Below are 20,802 nucleotides of genomic sequence, written 5' to 3'. Positions count from 1 at the left end.
TGAGCTGGGGTGGGGGAGGGGTTTGGGTCCCACTAGATTAAGGCTTTCCTGTTACCCTGTTTCATAAGGTCAGCTCTATTCATGAGGTTTGTATGCAGTGTGGTTCAGCCTTCTTTCTTGTTGCTGTTTTAGGTTTAGTTGTATTAATTAGTTATATTTTTGTACTATTTGGGGTTTGGGGAGGAGTTCTCCATCTCACCTCTCATGCCGCCATCTTGAATATCCAGAATTAGTTCAATGTGATATTAACAGCTGTAGCTGATTAGGCTTTTATGTAATGGAGATTTGGGGTATCAGAATCATAGCGAACATTATGAGAATGTTTGTCCCCTCACCATGTTGTCCCTGTTTGACCCCAACTCACAGGAAAAGCTTACATCGAAATTGTTTAGAAATGCTAATATTACAATACAGTATCTATATTTTGCTCCCAGTATTACAATATATTATAGCTAGACTTTTTTCTATTTCACCCCATTTATATCCTGTCCACATTTACTACAAATTGGATAACAAGTAGAACAAAAGAAAGAGTATTGTCTGTTATTTTACTTTCCAGGATTACATCCAATAGGACTATTGGTGCTTTGACCAGATCTCCTAAAATCTGTAATAAACAGAAAGCTAGAAATACCTGGAAATTTTCTCTTTCCTGCTATAGACTTGGACAGTGATTGACCAGTCTGTTGATAGAATGTTGGATGTGATAACTGTGCATTCTAGTATTCCATCGATCTGTTATAAGATCAGGCTGGATCTGTATTCCCAGGGACATTACTCTTTTGGCATCAATGTCACTGCCATAGTGTTCCACATTTTCTCTTTAATACATCACTTGCTTCACTGTCTACTGTAGGGAAAATAGCCTTAGGTAGTACTCCCTTTCTGATATCCTATCAAAACAATCTATTTTCATTGCATTTCCACATATACCAGTCTTCTCAGTAAAACCATTCCTATAATGTTTAAGCACCTATGTATATTTGTAAAGCCCAAATCACTAAGACATGTTGACATTATTAAGGAGGAATTATATCTTTATAAGACTTATAAATTCAGTAAAATGTTAAATAGTTTTAACAGGATGTCAAATAGAACAATTCCTGCCTTCCAGGGATGTTAACTGAGACCTCAACCCTGAAAAAGTTAGGTAAAAATTGGCAACATATTCTAAAGGGAAATGAGGAAATGAGCACACATCTTTTCAAGATTTGTTAAGATATAGATATATTGGAGGCAGAGCCAAGATGGCTGCATGAGTAGGACAGTGGGAATCTCCTCCCAAAAACATATATATTTTTGAAAATACAACAAATACAACTAATCCTAAAAGAAAGACCAGAAGACACAGGACAACAGCCAGACTACATCCACATCTGTGAGAACACAGCGCCTGGTGAAAGGGGTAAAATACAAGCCCTGGCCCGGCGGGACCCAAGCGCCCCTTACCCCAGCTCCTGGTGGGAGGAGAGGAGTCAGATTGGGGAGGGAGAGGGAGCCCAGGACTGCTAAACACCCAGCCTTAGCCATCCGCACCAGAGTGCAGACACAGTGCATGTGTGGAGTGTGGGAAACTAGGGAAACAGGACAGCAAGACCTTTGAGCGGGTCCTGAAGCCGGAGCACCTGTGACAAAGAAAAGCGAGTGCTTTTTGAAAGTCTTAAAGGGACAGGGATGCCACAGCTGGATGCAAGCTTCCCGGGACACAGTCCAGCAGCTGGAAATTCCAGGGAACCCCGGGTGCACTAACCCCCTGGGCAACAGATCTGAGACCCCTCACGGAGGTAAACAGCCAAACAGCCCCCCGTCCATTACCCCTCTGGGCCCCGCCATAGCAGAGCAGTGGACTGAGTCTGGCCATGCCCACAGCAAGGAAGCTTCCTCCAGACGGGCCGGGCAAGATACAGAGACCCAGTCTAAATGCAATTGCCCAACACAAACCACTAGGGGTCGCAGTTGTCCCAGTAAAGAAAGGCCAGGAGCTAGTGGAAAGCCTTGGCCCTCCCAGCTGACAGAAAGTAAATAGCTCACCATTGCACCTATCAATATGAAAAGGCAAAAAAATTTGATCCAGACAAGTGTAACCCAGACAGCTTCGACATCTGCTGCAACATTCCCTGAGAAGAGACCTGGGGAGATAGATTTAACCAGTCTGTCTGAAAAAGAATTCAAAACAAAAGTCATAACCATGCTGATGGACTTGCAGAGAAATATGCAAGAACTAAGGAGGGAGGATATAGAAATAAAACAAGCTCTGGAAGGACTTCAAAACAGAATGGACAAGATGCAAGAGACCATTAATGGACTAGAAAACAGAGAACAGGAATGCAGAGAAGCTGATGCAGAGAGAGATGAAAGGTACTCCAGGAATAAAAGAACTTTAAGAGAACTGTGTGACAAATCGAAACGGAACAATATATGCATTATAGGGGTACCAGAAGAAGAAGAGAGAGAAAAAGGGATAGAAAGTGTCTTTGAAGAAATAATTGCTGAAAACTTCCTCAAACTAGGAGAGGAAATGGCCTCTCAGACCACAGAGGAACAAAGAGCACCCATGACAAGGGATCCAAGGAGGGCAACACCAAGACACATAATAATTGTAATGGCAAAGATCAAAGACAAGGACAATGTATTAAAGGCAGCCAGACAGAAAAAAAAGGTCACATACAAAGGAAAACTCATCAGGCTATCATCAGATTTCTCAACAGAAACCCTACAGGCCAGAAGAGAATGGCATGATATACTTTTTGCAATGAAACAGAAGGGCCTTGAACCAGGATTACTGTATCCACCATGATTATCATTTAAATATGAAGGAGGAACTAAACAGTTCCAGACAAGCAAAAGTTGAGGGAATTTGCCTCCCATACACCACCTCTACAGAGCATCTTACAGGGACTGCTTTAGATGGGAGCACTCCTAAAAAAAGCACAGAAAAACACACCCAACATATGAAGAAGGGAGGAGGAGGAATAAGAAGGGAGAGAAATAAAGAATCATCAGACCGCATTTATAATAGCTCAACAAGCGAGTTAAGCTAGACAGTAAGATAGTAAAGAAGCCAACACTGAACCTCTGGTAACCACAAACTTAAAGGCTGCAACGGCAATAAGTACATACCTTCCAATAATCACCCTAAATGTAAATGGACTGAATGCACCAATCAAAAGACACAGCGTAATAGAATGGATAAAAAAGCAAGATCCATCCATATGCTGCTTACAAGACACTCACCTCAAACCCAAAGACATGCACAGACTTAAAGTCAAGGGTTGGAAAAAGATATTTCATGCAAACAACAGAGAGAAGAAAGCAGGTGTTGTAATTCTGGTATCAGACAAAACAGACTTCAAAATAAAGTAACAAAAGACAAAGAAGGACATTACATAATGATAAAGGGCTCAGTCCAACAAGAGGATATAACCATTATAAATATATATGCACCCAATACAGGAGCACCACCATATGTGAAACAAATACTAATGGAATTAAAGGAGGAAATAGAATGCAATGCATTCATTCTGGGAGACTTCAACACACCACTTACTCCAAAGGACAGATCCACCAGACAGAAAATAAGTAAGGACACAGAGGCACTGAACAACACACTAGAACAGATGGACCTAATAGACATCTACAGAACTCTACATCCAAAAGCAACAGGATACACATTCTTCTCAAGTGCACATAGAACATTCTCCAGAATACACTACATACTAGGCCACAAAAAGAGCCTCAGTAAATTCCAAAAGATTGAAATCCTTCAACCAACTTTTCAGACCACAAAGGCATAAAACTAGACATAAACTGTACAAAGAAAGCAAAGAGGCTCACAAACACATGGAGGCTTAACAACACGCTCCTAAATAATCAATGGATCAATGACCATATCAAAATGGAGATCCAGCAATATATGGAAACAAATGACAACAACAACACAAAGCCCCAACTACTGTGGGATACAGCAAAAGCAGTCTTAAGAGGAAAGTATATATAATAATCCAGGCATATTTAAAGAAGGAAGAACAATCCAAAATGAATAGTTTAATGCCACAATTATCGAAATTGGAAAAAGAACAAATGAGGGCTAAGGTCAGCAGAAGGAGGGACATAATAAAGATCAGAGAAAAATAAACAAAATTGAGAAGAATAAAACAATAGTAAAAATCAATGAAACCAACAGCTGGTTCTTGAGAAAATAAACAAAATAGATAAGCCTGTAGTCAAATATTATTAAGAGGAAAAGAGAATCAAAACATGAACAGAATCAGAAATGAGAAAGGAAAAATCGTGACAGACTCCACAGAAATACAAAGAATTATTAGAGAATACTATGAAAACCTATATGCTAACAAGCTGGGAAACCTAGGAGAAATGGACAACTTCCTAGAAAAATACAACCTTCCAAGACTGACCCAGAAAGAAACAGAAAATCTAAACAGATGAATTACCAGCAACAAAATTGAAGCGGTAATCAAAAAACTACCAAAGAACAAAACCCCCTGGCCAGATAGATTTACCTCAGAATTTTATCAGACATACAGAGTAGACATAATACCCATTCTCCTTAAAGTTTTCCAAAAAATAGAAGAGGAAGGAATACTCCCAAACTCATTCTATGAAGCCACCATCACCCTAATACCAAAACCAGGCAAAGACCCCACCAAAAAGGAAAACTACAGACCAATATCCCTGATGAATGTAGATGCAAAAATACTCAACAAAATACTATCAAACCGAATTCAAAAATACATCAAAAGGATCGTACACCTTGACCAAGTGGGAATCATCCCAGGGATGCAAGGATGGTACAGCATTCGAAAATCCATCAACATCATCCACCACATCAACAAAAAGAAAGACAAAAACCACATGATTATCTTCATAGATGCTGAAAAAGCATTTGACAAAATTAAACATCCATTCATGATAAAAACTCTCAACAAAATGGGTATAGAGGGCAAGTACCTCAACATAATAAAGGCCATATATGATAAACCCACAGCCAACATCATACTGAACAGCGAGAAGCTGAACGCTTTTCCTCTGTGATCGGGAACAAGACAGGGATGCGCACTATCCCGACTGTTATTCAGCATAGTACTGGAGGTCCTAGCCATGGCAATTAGACAAAACAAAGAAATACAAGGAATCCAGATTGGAAAGAAGAAGTTAAACTGTCACTATTTGCAGATGACATGATATTGTACATAAAAAACCCTAAAGACTCCACTCCGAACCTACCAGAGCTAATATCGGAATTCAGCAAAATTGCAGGATACAAAATTAACACACAGAAATCTGTGGCTTTCCTATACACTAACAATAAACTAATAGAAAGAGAAATCAGGAAGACAATTCTATTCACATTAGCATTAAAAAGAATAAAATACCTAGGAATAAACTTAACCAAGTAAGTCAAAGACCTATACCCTGAAAACTATAAGACACTCTTAAGAGAAATTAAAGAGGTCACTAACAAATGGAAACTCATCCCATGCTCCTGGCTAGGAAGAATTAATATCATCAAAATGGCCATCCTGCCCAAAGCAATATACAGATTCGATGCAATCCCTATCAAACTACCAACAGCATTCTTCAATGAATTGGAACAAATAGTTCAAAAATTCGTATGCAAACACCAAAGACCCCAAATAGCTAAAGCAATCCTGAGAAGGAAGAATAAAGTGGGGGGCATCTCACTCCCCAACTTCAAGCTCTACTACAAAGCCACAGTAATCAAGACAATTTGGTACTGGCACAAGAACAGAGCCACAGACCAATGGAACAGAATAGAGACTCCAAACATTAACCCAAACATATATGGTCAACTAATATTTGATAAAGGGGCCATGGACATATAATGGGGAAATGACAGTCTCTTCAACAGATGGTGCTGGCAAAACTGGACAAGGAAACTGGATCACTGTCTAACCCCATACACACACCTCAACAAAGAAAAAGCAAATAATCCAATTAAAAAATGGGCAAAGGAGCTGAATAGACAATTCTCTAAAGAAGAAATTCCGATGGCCAGCAGACACATGAAAAGATGCACCACATCGCTTGTCATCAGAGAAATGCAAATTAAAACCACAAAAAATTTACAAAAGTAAATTCGAAATGGATCAAAGACTTGAATGTAAGTCATGAAACCACAAAACTCTTAGAAAAAAACCTAGGCAAAAATCTCTTAGACATAGTCATGAGTGACCTCTTCATGAACATATCTCCCCAGGCAAGAGAAACAAAAGCAAAAATGAACAAATGGGACTCTATCAAGCTGAAAAGGACACCATCAATAGAACAAACAGTTATCCAACAGTATGGGAGAATATATTCATAAATGACAGATCTGATATAGGATTGACATCCAAAATATATAAAGAGCTCACACACCTCAACAAACAAAAAGCAAATAATCCAATTAAAAAATGGGCACAGGAGCTGAATAGACAGTTCTCTAAAGAAGAAATTCCGATGGCCAACAGACACATGAAAAGATGCACCACATCGCTTGTCATCAGAGAAATGCAAATTAAAACCACAATGAGGTATCACCTCACACCAGTAAGGATGGCTACCATCCAAAAGACAAACAACAACAAATGTTGGCGAGGTTGTGGAGAAAGTGGAACCCTCCTACACTGCTGGTGGGAATGTAAATTAGTTCAAACATTGTGGAAAGCAGTATGGAGGTTCCTCAAAATGCTCAAAATAGAAATACCATTTGACCCAGGAATTCCACTTCTAGGAATTTACCCTAAGAATGCAGCACTCCAGTTTGAAAAAGACAGATGCACCCCTATGTTTATAGCTGCACTGTTTACAATAGCCAAGATATGGAAGCAACCTAAATGTCCATCAGTAGATGAATGGATAAAGAAGAGGTGGTACATATAGACAATGGAATATTACTCAGCCATAAGAAAAAAACAAGTCCTACCATTTGCAGCAACATAGATGGAGCTAGAGGGTATTATGCTCAGTGAAATAAGCCAGGTGGAGAAAGACAAGTACCAAATGATTTCACTCATATGTGGAGTATAAGACCAAAAGAAAACTGAAGGAACAAAACAGCAGCAAAAGCACAGAACCCAAGAATGGACTAATAGTTACCAAAGGGAAAGGGTCTGGGGAGGACTGGTGGGAAGTGAGGGATAAGGGTGGGAAGAAAAGAAAGGGTTCATTACAATTAGCATGTATAGTGTTGGGGGGCACGGGGAGGGCTGTGCAGCACAGAGAAGACAAGTAGTGATATTACAGCATCTTACTATGTTGAAGGACAGTGACTGTGAACTTGGTGACAAGTAGTGATTTTACAGCATCTTACTGTTTTGATGGACAGTGACTGTTAACGGGGATGTAGGGGGGACTTGGTGAAGGGGGGAGCCTATTAAATATAATGTCCTTCATGTAATTGTAGATTAATGATACCAAAATTAAAAAAATGTTGGTCACAGAATGTGGGATATAGAAGAAGATGATAAAAGGTAGAAGAAAAGATGGTAGAGCTGATATCCTCATTTATAAAGTGAGAAGTAAGCCAATCCTGGTGGAAGTTTATATGATAAAAGTTTATGTATGTCATTTAAAGTTAAATTTAGATACATCGTTTTGACTGATTGTATGACCTGCTTCCTTCACAAGAAAGAAATCGTAATAAAGGGTATCAGTATCTTGCTTGTTACCGAAAAAAAAAAAAAGATATAGCTATATTGCGCTAGCAATTACTATCTCAACAGCTCATGGGAAAGGCTAGCCATTCATAAAATGTCAAATTTCTTTGAGGTTCAGTTATAGGAATAAAATGCAGTATGGAATTTCCCTCCTTTATCCATGAGGCAAGAGATGAGCATACTCATAGGTAGGGAAACAAACTCCCCATCTCCTAGGCAGGGAAAGGAACAGCAGAACTTGGAGAGACTGGGAGAGGGTTCTTCACAAGAGGAGACTCACGTATCTTACTATGATGTTGGAAGTTGTCTGAATTACAGAACTCAACCCAGTGTTGTTCACTGAACACACATTGAAATAGTTCTTGCTAGAGTTTAGTGTGATTTTAAGTTTGGAGGCAAAGATGCTGGTAAGTGGCTGACTATATGCCCTGGAGAATCTGGTAAAGAAAGTCTGCCTGGAGCTCTCTGGGTGTTAGGTGTTGGAGGGAAGGTTATAGTAGGGCCAGACCAACCTTGCACTAATTGACAGGACCAGCATGCATAAGGGTTCCTGTTAACAAAGTGGGCATTGTATAACTGTAGCTGAGCTTGAATCATTTGGAAAGGACCCCATACAAGATGGCTTCTGGGTGTGTTCACCAAGGAGCACATCTGGGAGGCAGTAGCCAAGGAAAAGTTATAAGAAATGTGTGGGTTTTCTATTGCTGGCATCAATGAAAGGTGCAAAGAACATATCACCCAGTGGGGAAGGAATACTCTAAAGTGGCTCATTTGTCATGATAGGGACATTTGACAGCCAAGAAAGACCTATAATGAGTATCTAACTAAGGAAAATTTTCTAATTAAACAAATGTTTATCTTTTATTCTCTTTCCCTATCCCCAATTTGGAAGTTGGAGAAAGGAGAAAGAAAGAAGAGACCTTACCCACTTTACCACTGTTGGTTAGATATGAGCTTGCGAGGTAGGTAAAAGCTTGCAATTGAAGAAAAAGTAAAAATAATCTTATTTAATAATTGAAAATAAAATAGTTATAATACCTGAAAATTATGGGACATCTCTCAGTAGAAATCTTACAACCCATATCTAACATATTGTGCAGTAAAGAGCAATGGATGTCTGACAAAATACATTTAAAGGCAGAGATAGAAAATATTAATGTTGTTCTCATACCTTATCATGTTGAGCTTTTTAAAAGCCATTCACCGTCTCTAATATTAAATCTCTTTACTGGAGTATCCAGGACAAAAATATGATGACAATTAATGGGATATATTTACTTTCAGAGACCATATCATCACAAAGTAGAAACAATAATGAGGGGGAAGTTACTAGGGCAAAGGATGATTTTCAAGTTATTTGTAAGACACCAGTGTTAGAGGGTAGAAAGATTCTAAATTTCTATTTGTTTGCATGGGCATTAAAGTTATCTTCTGACTGCTCCCAGCTAAAGAAAAGAGTCTAATAGAGAGAGAAACCTGATTAAAGCTACAGTTAGTTGTTTGTTGTATTTCCTCTTAGTTTTGAGACCCCTAAAATGCACTGTATATATGATTGTCTTTCAGAGAAACTCCTCAATAATACATGTTGGGTTGAGTTGGGTAGCAAGCAGGGTGGCCAAAATTTGGAATCCAGTCTTGTGTATTTCATTCATCTACTGGTGTAACTGCTATTATGGAATTGGATGCTTTTTGGTTAAACTGAATCTGTGTTCTATATATTTACAGAAGTTTTAGCACAGAGTAAGGATGTAGGTCCTTATATTTAGACATAATTAGATCACTGTCATTCCAAACAATGTCATAGTTCCAATGCAATGGAATTCATTCTGCTTCTATAAAAACTACTATAATTCTTCATTTTTAGTGGCATGCTGGACTTGAGTCAGAAGCAGCCATTAACCCAAAGATGAGTAATAGCTAGTGCTAATAATTTTTAAATATGCATGTTTAACTATATTAAGTAATAAATATAATCACCTACATCTATTTTTTCATTGTTATATGGCAGTATCATGCCAGGCCTCCACATGCATTTTCTCACTGAATCTTTGAGGTAGGAATATAGTAACACTGAGGTTACATTCTACCCAGCTAAGGATTAGACAGAGATCAATTGTTGCTTCCTCCTTTATTTCAGTTTGGTGCATTCCAGCTTGATACATTTTCTACTATTCACTCATGGCATGCACTGGAGCCTCTTCTATAATTTTCTGTTAGTTACTTAGTTCCTGTGGGCATTTGTTTTTCAAAATGCTCTATTCAGTAGTGTGTGTTTTAAGAAGTTTCCCACTGCAGCCAATATTTAAGGTCCATCCTCCTCCCTAACATACAGGAACATACAGCTTTAGCCCTGCCCCAAATGGTCAACCTGGCAACCACCCATGACAGAAGATGAGACTCTGTACCCACATCATGAGTAACCTGACACAGATCTCAATATTTTCTTTTATCTTCCATGTAGAGTTATAGCTACAAGGGATGTTTTCTTTCTCATCATTCTTTGTATATATTGGGAATTTCTTAAGTGTGGGAACATATGCACACACACACACACACACATATTTTTCCTCTTCTCTCAGTTATACTTTGTTCTCTTCTCAACCCTAAGCATTGCTCTGTTAATTCATTCTGTAATCAGAAGCTCTAAGACTATTTCTTAAAGTTTGTACCTGATAAAGACTCAAAACATTTGCCTTCATGGACCTGTTTCCCTTCAATCTCTGAACTCTGTCAATTTGTCTTATGTCAATATAGCAAGTGGTAAATGGAAGAGGTGAAAATCACAGAATTATAATTATGGACTAAATTGAATGCCAGAAACATCACCATTCTGAGACTTCTACATTAACACATTTATGTTCTCTGATATCTAAACTGTGCTGGTGAAAACACATCAGAAAGACACATTTGTTTAATTATACAATTCTGACCCAGAAAGAATTGGTTACTGTCATTATATACATAGGGAATAATGATTGAAGGAAGATTGATTGTTTTACCAAGCTCTGGAAGATTTTCCAAATGCGAGGCTTTTAAACAATTCTGAAACACTTGGAATGATGCCTTTGCCAGTCCTTTACAATATTGATTATATTTTCTTTTTGTAATAAAAGAATTGAGTTGTTTGCTTTGAGAAAGGTTAGATGAATAGGTTTTCAATATTGTCAAATATTTTTCATTCAGCCTTTTATTCTGCAAACATCTTTTCAGAACATAGCAAGAGTTATTAGATATGATGATACCCAACTGAACAGGAAAATTAAAGTTCTTGCCAACTGGGAGCTTATTTCTTGATGGGTAAGAAAGATGTTAAATAAGTCATTGCATCAAAATTTAGTTATTTTATGATGTGGTAAGTACAGACTATCCAGAAGCACCTTTTTATTTAAGGTGCCCAGTCATTAAATGCCATAGAATAGTTAAATATATAAACAGATGCTACTATACTTCTTCCATCTGCTTGGAATGAGCTAGTAGATACACATTACTTTTTGACTGGTTTCAGCTTGAAGATCACATTTTCACAAGAGAGATTCTCTGTAAAAAATGGCGTCACCTAGCCATTTTTACCTTTCCAATGTATTTTAATTCTCCACAAAGCTTTGTGGTTTATTTATTTTCCTATGTATATTTACCCCCTAGAGTTTGCCACTGCATGCCAGAGCTTGGAAGAGTTTTAGGCAAATGACAATTGTTCAACTAATATTTATAAATTAATTGAATAATAATGACCTATAAATATAAAAATATATAAATAGCATAATAAATTATATATAAATAATGAATGTAAGGGTGGGTAATAATTTTTTAAGGTACTGGTGCAATATGGTTTTTCTAACCTTTAAAAAATATAGCTACAACTCATCAGAATTATAGGCCATCTCTTTTTTTGCCTGCCTGGCACCCATTCAACCTTCCTTGGCAAAGTCACCATGTATTTCCTTAAGAATGACATCTTAAAAATCTCAGTTTAGTTATTTTCATTGGTTCTGGCTTTCTCAGAATTTAAGGGTATGAGCACTTGACCCAGATGTGGCCAATTAGAGCATCACAGATTTTGGAACTTTTGCTGCAACTCCTAGAAAGTGAAATTCCCCTTTCCTCCTAAATTGGGTCCATGAGGCCATTAAAGAGTTGCTGTAGGCTGTCATGAGAGGAGAACTAGCCTCAGAATGTGAAGCCAACATGCAGGGAAGCAAAAGTACAATAAAACTTCCTGGTACAAGAATCTTAGTACCTGGATTTAGCTCGGTCTAAGCTAGAATTCCCCATGCAGACTTTTGTCTTGCCAATGGGTTTCAGCCCCCGGCGAGTTTGCTGTGGATTCAGTGTGACCAAAGAAATTGACAGTAAAACATTCTTGGAGTGAAAGGGGTATATCCAACTTTGTTTCCAGGTGGCAGGTCAGTCAGTAAAATCCCATTCACTCAGAGCAGGTCTGTATGCAGCAAGCAGGTCTCTGCCTCTGGGCCTCTCTGCCTGCACAGCCATCCCACACAGCCGTCCTCTGGGCCTCTCTGCACAGTTGTCTCACACAGCTGTCCTCTGGGCCTCTGTCCTCAGTGCTGCCATGACTCCAACCTCTGCTCTGCTCTCCTGCAACTTTGCAGTCGTGCCACTGTGTCGCACGCAGAGCACTGGGCGGAGCTCTTTATATAGAGTCAACAGCCATGTATTGCCCACAGGTGTGCAGTGAGCTAGTCAACCAGGGCCAGGTGAGAATCCTGGCCACAAGAACTCTCATTTTATCCACACTTCTTTGTGTCAAACAATTTAAATAGTTTGTGTCAGTTGTAAATGAGAGAGCCCTTACTGATAATCTATCATTTTGTTGACTGGTATGTATTAATGCCTATGGGCTTTAGTTTCCACCTATTTGCTAATTAACATCTCCGTGTATTCTAAAACTTTTCCTCACAGCCTGTGAGTGCTACTGTTACTCTATCACATTTAAATGGGATCTACCATGTCTCCTTTCATGACTGTTTAGCTTCAACTCTTCTACTGATTGCCTCATTCTCATCTTATTTCTAAGCTCAGTTTCACAAAAGAAGGAATCTGTTTGTCATGGCTTTTTCCTTCCTAGGAAAATTATATATTACATCATAGCTTATGAGTGGCTGCATTTAGGTAAGGTGATAAGACTTTACCTGCTTACTAAATGGATGGACAGAATAGAGTTGTACATGTAAATTTGACTAGCTAGAGAAATATGGGGAAGAAAGATACAATGAGTATGGTAGGCAATGTCATGCTAGGTGGTAACATTAATATATGGATGCAAAAAGGTAGGTACTCAATGATTATCATTACTTATAGTTGTCTGTATTTTTACAAGGAAGGACTCTAGCTGTTACAGGAACGCATATGCATAATCAGGGTGGTGGCACAGATTTCCTTTCTGCATCTCACTTTTGCTGATGCATCATTCAGGGTAAATAGCTAATGAGTGAACATTGTTTCTTAACCCAGGTTTTTCTTAGTCTCAACACAAAAGTGTCTGTTTTCCTTATAGTAGGTATGCAAGGGAGTAGACGAGGAAAGTAGACTGCTAGGGAGTGAGAAGAAGCCATCATTTCTGTAATAATGAAAAATACATTTGCTAGGTTTTCCTTCTATGATAATACTGCTTATAAAGAATTATATCAACTGCTTATAAGAATGGATAATTCTGCTTCTAAGAACTGTATCACATGCATCCACTCATCTGATTTAATATTTCAAACTTTTGAGGGAGGTATCATTTCTCTCATTTAATAGATGAAGAACCTAGGTTTTACAGAATTTCTATGATTTTTAAGTCTATATTTTATAGTATGGTTAATGTTACTCTTTCTGTACTTTGTTGTTCTTCCTTTTTGGAAGCATGAGCTAAGCAAAACCTCAATCTCTGGGTCAGGGATTCTAGGCATGATTCTTTTTTAGTTTTTTACTCATAACACATAACTGGTGACTGATGTTGATAAAGTTTTTCCAGGATGCCATTACAAACATATCACATTTTAGTTTAACATGCAGGCATTTCAATGCAGTAGGAATTATAAAGTCACAAATTTTCACAGCCCTGAGAATATATGTTTATTTATTAGTTATCCATCAATCATTATAAAACAGTAGTTGATCTTCTAGGCTATATTTCTTTTCTGAATTACAAGATTTTAAAAATATGTTATACAGCTGGAGGTAAGAGGAAGCTAATTTATAACTCAAATGCCAAATAGACAGACACTTCAACCTTCTCCTGTAAAATGAACTTAGGTCTCCTTGTATTTATTAGTGACAGCCATGCTTTGCTGTGGAATTGAATCATGTAATAGACATCAATCATTTTTCCTTCACTGATCAGAAGAGTAGCTTTCCCATATCAAATATTCAAAGTTTTTCCATGGCATTTTGCTGAAGACAGTAAGAGCAGTAATAGCACTACTCAAATTGTTAAGCATCAAATTTCTCTATGATCTCTGGTGTTTGTGTAAGTGTTTATACTGCTGAAGCATGAAAAATACACTTATTTAAATTTGTGAGGAGGAAAAATACATGAAGATTAGTGGTTCAAAACTGTAAAAGAGTAGAACATTTTTAGATAGGTTTGGGCCCCTAACCATACAAGACAGACAAATCTGGTAAGATTTTTAATACCGTGTAGAGCAACCATTTTTCCTAAGCTGTTTAGCCCTAAAAACATTCAGAGAAAAGAACAATTCATGACATCTGCTAACACAAGAAAATATGCAGTCAGAGAAGTACAGTGTAAAAGAGCTCACATTTGTCCCCGAGGCTACACACTAGTTGCCAAGTGGCAGGAGAGGCTTCCTCCCCTGTGGGAATGAACTTGGCCTTTTAATATACAGAAAGAACCAGCAATAGATAGATGGCAGCAACCAATAAAGATAAGAAAAATAAAGAAATGCGATGTGCAAAATGTGCTGTTTTCCCTACCATAGTAGTGAGAAGACAGGACCAAAGAAAGATACAGAGTCTCCTTCATGTATGAGACCTTTTAAAATACAGTGACCATATCCTCAAGCAAATAAGGTGCAGCCAGGATCTAGAACTGAACAACAGAGGCTGACAGTCTCTCCTTTTGGTGGTGACTGAAAGGGAAGTGGAGACCGTGATAGTGACTACTTCCTTATGTGGGCATTGCCAGCATACAAAGAAACATAACAGCAATGTAGTCCTGGAGTTTCTCAAGTGAAAGGCATATTGACTCTCTTTTAGTATGAATTTCTAGCTTTGCAACTGAGGAAAGAAATCAAATGATGTTAAAAGTGATTTGCACGAGCCACCCACTGCCTTTGTATTTTAATGTGTGTGTGTGTATATGTAGTACAACAATGAAATGAGTCATCATATTCTCACATAATGACAAAAATTGTGTTCCCCCATAATGAACTTCAGAAAAGTTATTTTTCTCAGGAATTAGGCATTAGGGTTCTTCCATTTATTCCTGTAACTATTGTCTTGCCAATGGGTTTCAGCCCTGGGTAAGTTCACTATGGATTCAGTGTGACCAAAGAAATTGATAGCAAAACTTCCTTGGGGTGAAAGGGTTATACCCAACTTTATTTCCAGGTGGCAGGTCAGTCACTAAAATCCCATTCACTCAGAATGAGTCTGCACACAGCAAGCCCATCTCTGCCTCTCAGCCCCTCTGTCTGCACAGCCATCCTCTGGGACCCTCTGCACAGTTGTGGGGAAGTTGGGGTTCCTATGGCCAGGATCCTCACTGAACTTAAACCACCTGATGATGTAACTGGCCTGTTGCTAGGCTACTGCTTCCACACCTTTAGGCAATAAGCTATTATTGCTCTATATAGAGAGCTCGGCCAAGTGCTCTGGGCAGAGGCAGAGACACTAGTGCTTGACCTACCACTGGAGAACAACCTGGGTAATTAACCCTTTGGCCCCAAGAATGTTCTGCTGTCAATTCCTTTGGTCACACTGAATCCACAGTAAACTTACCTGGGGCTGAAATCCATTGGCAAGACAACAGCCATCCTCTGGGTCTCCCTGCCTGCACAGTCATCCCACACAGCCATCCTCTGGGCCTCTCTGCCTAGTTGTCTCACACAGCTGTCCTCTGGGCCTCTGTCCTCAGTGCTGCCACCACTCCAGCCTCTGCTCTGCAATCCTGTAGCCTTGCAGCCCTGCCACCACGTTGTATCCAGAGCAGTGGGTGGAGCTCTTTATATATACTCAAATTGCCCACAGGTGTGCAGTGAGCTAGTCAACCAGGGCCAGGTGAGAATCCTGGCCACAGGAACTCATTTTATCCACACTCCACCCCTCCAGGATTCTCTCCTCTCAATCTATGTGCCCTTAGTCCTCTGCAATGGTCCCTGTGCAAGGAAGCTAGAACACTGTTCTCCAGCCTCTCCAGCAAAAAGTCTTGCAGACACACAGGTCAGACTCATGGCTCTGTCTCTGACCTCTGCCTCTTTGGTTTTAATGGCTGGAACTCCTGCTCTGGTTTCAGTTGTTGCCATAGCTCCAGTAAGATCCTAGTTGGCTTCCCATCTAATTTCCTTCCATCTACTCCTGCCTTTATCAATTAAACCCACATCTGGGTCATTGTAAACCTCACAGGGCCCCTCAAATTTCTCCTATGTATAACAGGTCTTATTTATTTCCAAGTTCTCATTGCTTCAGCTACTGAACGTGTCACCTCGCATTTTGTAATTGCTTCCTCAAGGTTGGCTGCACTGTCAGGGAAGACAGCTTTCCCATACCTATCCCAACAGAACAATTCCATCCACCCTTAAGTCCCACAGCCACCAGCTCAGCCTAAGTATAGGGGCGGACCATAGAGTGTTCCAGGACCTGGGGAGGGGGCTGCTCCTCTCCTTGGGGAACTTTCAGCTGCTGGGTCTTTATTTACTTTACAACCACCAGGCATGCTTTCAATACAGGGGGGCTAGAGCCTCTGGCACCATCCCTTCTTCCTTCCCCAGTTCCTCCATTTCTGGGGCTGATGGCACCTTTCTCTCCACTCCTCTGAGTGCCTCCTCTGTTACAGTGCCTTGCGACAATGCCAGCTCAGTCTTCAGAAGCTCCCTTACCTTCACCTCAATGCTTCACAGCTGATGTTCTTGTGCCACCTCTGCCTGTGCTTCCCTCAGGAGTTCTTCCTTTTCCTTGATGGCCTCTTCCTCCATCAGAGCACCTGGCAGCACTGCCGTCTCATCTCCAGTGGCACCTTGCTGCCAGTGCTCTCATGCTGCCTCCTCCCGCATCAAAGACATCTCCTCAGGGAATCCACCAAAGTTTGCAGCTCTTGTTCTTGTGCCATTTCTTGGGTCCCCTCTGAAGACTTTTTTAATACTGTGAGAAGCAGTGAACCCACAGTCTCCACTGTCTCACGGGCACTCTGCTTCTCAAAGGATCTGCTTACTATACCAAGGGCCACCCCTACTGCCTCAGGTGTCACCTCCACTTGCCCCAGTCCTGGGGTGGTGCCGTCTTCTAGGAGGCAAGCCACCTCAGACCACATATCCATTGGGGGGCAAATCACTGTCTCCCCATTCACAGGGGCAGCCTGCTGAAGCACCCCTCCCATAAGGGCAGCCTATCTTTTTCCTTGGTCAGCAATGAACCCTTCCAACTTTCACCAATTGTCTTTCCAATGAGTTTCAGTCCCAGGCAAGTTCACTATGGATTCAGTGTGACCAAAGGAATTGACAGCAAAACGTTCTTGGGGTGAAAGGTTTATACCCAACTTTATTTCCAGGTGGCAGGTCAGTCACTAAAATCCCATTCTTTCAGAAAGAGCCTGCATGCACCAAGCCCATCTCTGCCTCTGGGCCCCTCTGCCTGCACAGCCATCCCACACAGCCATCCTTTGGGCCTTTCTTCATAGTTGTTCCACACAGCTGTCCTCTGGGCCTCTGTCCTCAACATTGCCAGCACTCTAGCCTCTGCTCTGCTCTCTTGCTGACTTGCAGCCCTGCCACCATGTTGTGTCCAGAGCACTGGGCGGAGTTCTTTATATAGAGTCAAATTGCCCACAGGTGTGCAGTAAGCTAGTCAATGAGCACCAGGTGAGAATCCTGGCCACAGAAACTCTCATTTTATCCACAACTATGTGTAAGAGAGTTTCATAATGGCCAAAATGTGAAAAGATTTATGAACAACACTATTAACTGCAGAACTACTTGTGATAGTAAGTTTACAAAGAAACCAAGTATCTATCCATGAGGACCTTGTTGATTAAAAATAGTGCATCCACACTGTAAAGTACTATGCAGCTAACAAAAGGACAGAGGGATATCTCTGTATGTTACTACAAAATGATTGGTAGGAAATATTGCTAAGTAAAGCCAGAAGGAGAGAGGTGTGTATGCTCTATGTTTTTATCCAAGTATAGAATTAAGGAGTTCACGTATGTGTTTATGTATTCTTAATAGAAATATAGATCTTGCAATGTGAGAACTGTTACCCAAAGGGGGAAAAAATAGGGTAAAAGGGACAGGGATTCATATCTTTTAAATATATTTCTTCATTTATATATTTCACTTCAGAAGCCTGTGAAAGATTTACACTATTATAAAATTAACTTATATTAAAAATCACTAAAATCATGTTAGTTTGAACAAATGAACCTAAATATGATTAAATGCAGATAATAAAAGAACTCAAGCTACTTGAATAGTCTCCACTTACCAAATTGGGACCATCTGAACATCAGTTAGGATAATTGCAATCAATTTAAACACATCATCTGCTTCATCTCATGTGTTGGAGTAAAGATGATGTAAAAGTAGCCAAGAGCTGATCATTCCTAAAACTGAGTAATGGGAACATGGTGTTTCCATATACTATTCTCTTTACTTGTTTATATGCTTGAGGTTTTCCATAAAAAGCAAAAAAAGAAAGGGAAATTTACATTTGCAGAGAAAACCAACACACCAACACAAGTTTACATCATGGCATTACACTAAAAACCACTGTGTGTATTAATCACAAGTGATATCTTTCACCCACACAGAAGTGGAAGACAAGATAAAAATGGTCCACCAAGCAGATTTCTTTCCATTTTTGTTTCCACAAGTCATTGTAAGAGATAAACTGTTAAGTTATTTTCAATACTAGAATAGTTCAGTTTCTGAACTCGGAAATGGAAAACACAACTTGAATTGCAGTGGATATGTTTATGAAAGATGGATCAGGAAATAAGAAAGTGCTTTCTTGAGGCTTTTCTGAGTGGTGATTAAGAGGATGGGCCCTAGAGTTACACTAGCCAATAGGGTAGTCACATAGGCAATTAAATTAAAATCAATTAACATTAAATACATTTAAAAGTTCAGAACCCCAGCCACACTAGCTATGTTACCAGTGTTCAATTGCCACATGTGGATAGCACTTGCTTCATGGCACAGTACTGATGGGAATATTTCAGTCATCAAAGTTCTGTTGGCCAGAGCTGATCGAGAGGTAGCTTCCCCATGTTCAGATACCAGCTCAGCTTATTATAGACTATATGAACATTGTGTCCTTCATTTTCCTCATCTTTTAAATGGCATTAAAAGCTTGCCTCTGGCATGGCAATGAAGATTAAATATAAAGCACTGTACCTTGTACAATATGAACACTCAATAAATACTGTCTCTTTGATATAAAACATCCCTTGAAATAGCTATTAAATGGATAAGACAGTCTTGTCTCTGATTACATTGCACACATAACCTTTGGGTAAATGAAACATTCTGCACATTAACTGATGTTAGAATGTTGACAAATTCAGAGCTCTAAATATAGCTTTTAAACATTGACAAAATCCACAATTCACTTTTCCTAGATTATCAGGGTACATCATTTTGCTTAGATTTTATGGATGAAGCTTTCTGTAATATTTAGATGACTAATTCTTTCTAGAGAATCCAGAAGGTGTTTAATCAGTATGGTAGGCAGAATAACAGGCTCCCAAAGATGTTCTCACATAAGTTCCTGTAGTAAAGGAAATTGTGACTATGTTACATTATAAGGCAAATGGTACTGTGCAGAGGGAACTAAGTACAAGTTTTAAAGCAGAAATATTATCATCAGTTATTCACATGGGCCCAATACAGTCACATGTGTCTGTGAAAGTGGAAGATGAAGTATAACTCTGGGGGTGGGGAATTATTTTCCCAAACCAGGGCAAATTAGCTTTGAAACCAGAATCATTTTGTGGATAAAGTGAAGGTTCCTCTGGCCAGGAACCTCACCTGGCCCAGGTAGACTAGCTCAGTACACACATGTGGGTAATGTATTCCTATTGGCTGAATATAAAGAGCTGTGCCCAGTGCTCTGGGCAACAGGGTAGCATGGCTGCAATGCTGTAGGGAGGGCAGAGAAGAGACTGGAGTGGTAGCAGCCCTGAGGACAGAGACTTGGTGGATAATTTCCACATGGGAAACAATGATTTAATAGTGTTTCAGTATATCTTCAATATGACTGTCTCTAGCATTCCCTAATACTGGGACTGAGTTTTTGGTTTGGACTTTAAGCAGCTTTTATATTTATATATAAATTTTGGTGGAGGATTGCATCTAAAGCATATGTGTCTTTTAGAATATGCTCAAATTAGAATAAGGAAGTAAGTCATCCAGTTATACCGTTTGTGAGAATTTTTACTGATTATGATTTGATAGTTGCCATTGTGGCTTTTTTTATTTTTTATTTTAATTATGGTATGATTGATATCCACTCTTATGAAGGTTTCACATGAGAAAACAATGTGGTTACTACATTTACCCATATTATCAAGTCCCTACCCATACCCCAATGCAGTCACTGTTCATCAGTGTAGTAAGATGCCACAGATCCACGATGTGCCTTCTCTGTGCTACACAGTTCTCCCCATGATCCCCTACACCATGTGTACTAAACATAATACCCCTTAATCCCCTTCTCCCGCCATCCCCACCAGCTCTCCCACACCCCTCCCATTAGGTAACCACTAGTTCATTCTTGGAGTTTCTTAGTCTGCTACTTTTTGTTCCTTCAGTTTTGCTTCATTGTTATACTCCACAAATGAGGGAAATCATTTGACATTTGTCTTTCTCCTCCTGTCTTATTTAACTGAGCATAATGTCCTCCACCTCTATCCGTGTTGTTGCAAATGGTAGAATTTGTTTCTTTC

Source organism: Manis pentadactyla, chromosome 9 (genome assembly GCF_030020395.1).
Source record: "Manis pentadactyla isolate mManPen7 chromosome 9, mManPen7.hap1, whole genome shotgun sequence".
NCBI classification, from domain to species: Eukaryota; Metazoa; Chordata; class Mammalia; order Pholidota; family Manidae; genus Manis; species Manis pentadactyla.
This window is presented reverse-complemented; position numbering follows the sequence as displayed.